Source organism: Lygodium microphyllum, unplaced genomic scaffold, assembly GCF_053477565.2.
Source record: "Lygodium microphyllum isolate KBCC unplaced genomic scaffold, Lygodium_microphyllum_v1.1.10 scaffold_42, whole genome shotgun sequence".
Taxonomy (NCBI): domain Eukaryota; kingdom Viridiplantae; phylum Streptophyta; class Polypodiopsida; order Schizaeales; family Lygodiaceae; genus Lygodium; species Lygodium microphyllum.
The window spans coordinates 853392-857918 of NW_028229525.1; the positions used below are offsets into that span (position 1 = coordinate 853392).

Below are 4527 nucleotides of genomic sequence, written 5' to 3' on the forward strand. Positions count from 1 at the left end.
GTCTAGTAGTGACAGAAGGCAGGCCTACTTTCGCATAATCAACTCAATGACGAAGTATAGCGGTAAAGGGTAGGCAAGCAAATCTCGCACAGACAGCTAGCTCCTGCCGCGCTGTGAATGGTATAGGCTAAATAAATGCTTTCCAAATCAAACGTGCGAGTCACCCATCATACGGCTATCTCATTGCTTGATGGATCTCGCCCAAGCATAGCTAGGCAGGCTAGGCATCTCGACAGAGTGCTGCTTTTAACGAAGTGCAGCATATGGTGGTATACAGACTTCTTTTCTATTATTTGGCGTCCGCTAGGTGCTTTTTCATTGCTAGTAGGTTTCCAAATGCGGGTGGTACAGGCCCTCCGGTTTCCTCTTGACAGCGAGATCTACTCCCGGGATCTTATTATCGTTTCCTATATGGCTTGCCTAATGCTTGATTGGATGTCGTTTAGTTTTTTATTTTTAATGACATAGGTAATTATCCTTTATTGTTTGTGCTATAGGCTGTTTTCCTCGTTAGTTCAATTGCCTTTTAAAGATCTCGCCATTGTTATCTATAAAAATATATGTTTTTTATGCTTGTGAAGCGTGGCCAAGTGGTAAGGCAACGGGTTTTGATTTTGTCATTCGAAGGTTTGAATCTTTTTCGGTGGTTTATTCACTATTTCATCTATCTGATATATAGATATCTATAGCAATCAATAGAGATTGCCTTTTACGTAGGCAGAGCTTTGCATGCCAAAAAAGAGTGATTGCTTTGCTTTACTATGATAAGGCATACACTTGCTGCCAATGACTAGCCAGCCGATCAACACACCTTACCTTGGATTCCCCTTAAAGCTGCTACGGCAAAACAAGATAAATTGCTTTATTTTGCTATGGCAAGGCAAAGCATGCCAAAACTTTATGTTAAACCTCCCCACATGATGGCAATCCGACTAGAAATTTTAGTTCCGATGAGCACGAGCGCTGGGCTGGCTAGTGAAACTCGCCGAGCATAGGATCGCCCACTACAAGACTATGCACATTACCATGCCCTATCAAATGGACCTACGACTTTGAGAACACAAAGTACTCAGCTTTGACGTTAAGGGTTGGCTAGGTAAATTATGAATTGTCAGAGATATAAATTGTCGCTCAAAAAACCTTAAGCCAGGAAAATTCAAAAACGCGTAGGCAGGTGTAATTGGTTTGATTGGCTGAGTGACTGGATCAGAGGGCAATCAATAGGGTATTGTGTAACATTGTAGAGCCAAAACCAAGCGGCTAGGCTGGGCTGTAAGGCCATCTCACGTTCCGGACTCCTGACCTACACTAGGCGATAAGGGTGGATGGATGAAAGGAACATTGACAATCCTTCCTGACATAATGACTCACGGCCTTACCTCTGATTAACGTAAATATGGCAGCCATTCTTTTACATTCAGCTATTGCTCGGTGAACTGGGAGTTGTTTCTTGTCGTTCAATTACTATATAAAAATTTCTCTTAGAATGGATAATAGTAATAATAATACTTGGGTGTATGGTTTAGTTGGTAGAGCATTGGGCTTTTAACTCCCTGACCTGGTACCTTTTTTAAGAATTTGATATATAATGCGGAAAGGGATAGAAACTGGATTATCCAAAATGCCATCTACTAGCAGTCCATAGCCATTGTCTGAAAGCCACTTATCAAGTCTGAAAGCTACTTATCGAGCCTGGATCCATATGCAATTCGCCTAGCTGTAGTAATTTAATGAAATCTTATCAGCTGCGCGGATCCTTAACATTTGAAAATAAAAGAATTCCACTTACTAGGGCCTTGTTTGCTCTATTCAGAAACGATTACGAAAGAGGAGAATTGAACTCCCATGAGTGGCCTCATTATCACCTCAAGATAGCGCGTCTACCATTTCGCCACTTTCGCTGGCTGTTGTATGGATATTGATTAAGATTTAGGAAAAAAAATCATGTTATAGAAGAAAACAAGCCTTCGTTCAAAACAATCCGCTACTAAATGAAACTAAACTAAATAATAACAATTACACCCATTGGGAATAATAATAATAATGAGCTGATAAAGATTCAAATCTTTTCCTTTCATCTCAGCTGGCTTCGTATATGCTAAGCATATTCGGTTACTTGGTTCCTTAATAGACGGATATGAACTAATGAAAGAGTGAAAAGGTTGGACAACGAGAAAGAAACATAGATAAATGAAAACCAGCTACAAAATGCGGCAAAAATTTTATGTCTTGATAAGATATTTAGGGCTTGACCAAATTAAAGCAAGCTCCATAAATAAAGCGCAACTGGGTGGTTTCAAAAAAGGATTGGATTAAGCAGGCCAGGTAAGGAAAATTCCTATTGTACATTTCCTTTGATGAGAGCTTTGTTTGCTCACTTGGTGAAAATGGTAGACACGATAGACTCAAAATCTGTTCCATTATGGGTTATCGGTTCAAGTCCGATAGTGAGCATATTTGCCTATTAAGATGGGTAGATAAGAGAAACGAAAGCTCTGTCTCATTTTAACCGATTCTCCTTTTATATTTAGTCAAATCGATCCCAGACTTGCTTGGGCCTATATTGGATCTAAAGGAGCTTGCAAAGAGCCCCGAGGGCGAGTATAACTTAATAGGTTAGAGTGTCAGATTGTGAATCTGAAAACACGGGTTCAAATCCCGTTACTTGCCAAAAACATACTATTTCGACGCGCTTGACTGCTATCAGCAAACGATACAAACAGTTATAAATATCAAAAACAGACGGAAACCATTGTTTGTAGCTCAAGGAAGGCTGGCTTTGTTTGGGAAACTATTGTTTGTAGCTAAAGGAAGGGCCATTGTATTAGCTTGACTCGGGATTGTTAAATATGAAATCATTATGGCCTTGTTCTTTCTTTCGTTTCGTTAGTTTCGGGTGGCCAAGGTCACCTCCAACTAGGTAACATAATGGCAATGTGTTGGTCCTGGAATGACGGTTCGACTCCGTCCCTAGTTTTTTTCACGAAAGTGGTTTGGTCGAGGGTTTGCCCTTTTTCCTTTCCCTCCACCTCGGCAACCATCACACGGCGGCTTAGCAGCTAGAGTCTCGTGGTGAAGAACCCACTTAGCTGCAGCATAACGAGCTTTAGTATGGTAGGCGGTATTGATATTAATTTTGCCAATCTAATACGTGGCTTTACATAAGACACCATGCCTTAGCCTCCCGTGTTGACAATACTTGAATAGCCCCAAGTAGTAAATACTGCATAGTAGGGGTGATAGTATACTGCTTTGTAGGACCCCGAAGGATACTTAAAGCCTTGCTTTGGATTGAAGGGAGCTGCCATTGGACTGAGATATATCGCAGGTACCTCCCCTACCCGGCCCGTCACAGGGAAAACTATAACCAAATTCCTTTTTATCTGGCATGAGTTTGGAACCACGCACATCTAAAGCACCTTTCACTAGAATCAACGTGTGTAAACCCAAAGCAATAGCGTGGTGAACCTCCGGGTCCAATACTGAAAAATAATGAGTTACTATTATTATTAATAGCATCTAACCAACCGGGTAACCATAAGCTCTGACCAGCTTTTAATGCTGGGCTATCTGTCGAGGATAGAAGTACGTCAAAACCATACGAGACTTTACTTTTAACAAATTTCATTTCTTTTCGTTTCCATTCCTTTAGCCGGCCAAAGGTCTTTTTGATATGATCCCAAAAATGCCTATAATCTTAACAATGCCCAAAGACTTTCTGATAGCAAAAACAAAGAAAATACCATTTCTCATAACTCCAGGTCTTAAGGCCCGGCTTACAATGGATACGGATCCCAAAGACCGGGCCGATATACATTAGGGATCTAACCTTAATCTTAACTCTAATGGTGCGAGTCCTTTTTTTGCAACCTTAACGGATCGCAACTCGCTAAGGAATTTTCGCTTACTCATTGGAGAGATATGAACGGAAAGTTTTCATCGATGGCGTTCCATGAATCATCGTATATGAAACGAATTAAACATAAATAATCCATCACTTGCATTTTACTAGGCGCTTGAGCAAGACAAGGTCTTTGCGCACGCATGGAAGGCCACTTTGGTTAATTTGTATTATAGAAACGATTTATTTAGAATATCTGGGAATGAAACTTAAGCGAATATAGATTAACGGTAGATTATCTGCCTTCCAAGCAGAGGATATGGGTTCGATTCCCGTTATTCGCAAGTAACTTTTTGACAGGCAAGATAAGAGATGGCCATAAGGAAACTAACATTAAGCTAATGTTGATTTTCAATGGGTCATCCTATGCCTATCATCATCTCGGTGTTTCTTAGGTAAATGGAAGTAGAGAAAGAAATGGGATTTTCATTTATGATACAATCTTATTGTATGTTGATTTAGCAAACTAATGTCTCCAAACGGGCCTTCATTCCGAAGCGCTGCAGGCTTGGGCCGGCATGCCCGGACAGGAAATTTATTTGGCTGGCATTACGGTTTTCACGCCCTTCGGGTGGACGGAGTCGAGTTGACTTAATTAGGCTAATGGATCATAATGTGCTCCATTA

At 40.8% G+C, this 4527-nt stretch overlaps 2 non-coding genes across 2 annotated transcripts; both read left to right on the forward strand.

The window, feature by feature from the left end:
• Positions 1 to 2597: 2597 nt before the first annotated feature.
• Positions 2598 to 2670, forward strand: TRNAH-GUG (transfer RNA histidin (anticodon GUG)). The gene has a single exon. It is a non-coding gene; the product is annotated as a tRNA-His (tRNA).
• A 1444-nt stretch (positions 2671 to 4114) lies between these two features.
• Positions 4115 to 4185, forward strand: TRNAG-UCC (transfer RNA glycine (anticodon UCC)). The gene has a single exon. It is a non-coding gene; the product is annotated as a tRNA-Gly (tRNA).
• Positions 4186 to 4527: the final 342 nt, after the last annotated feature.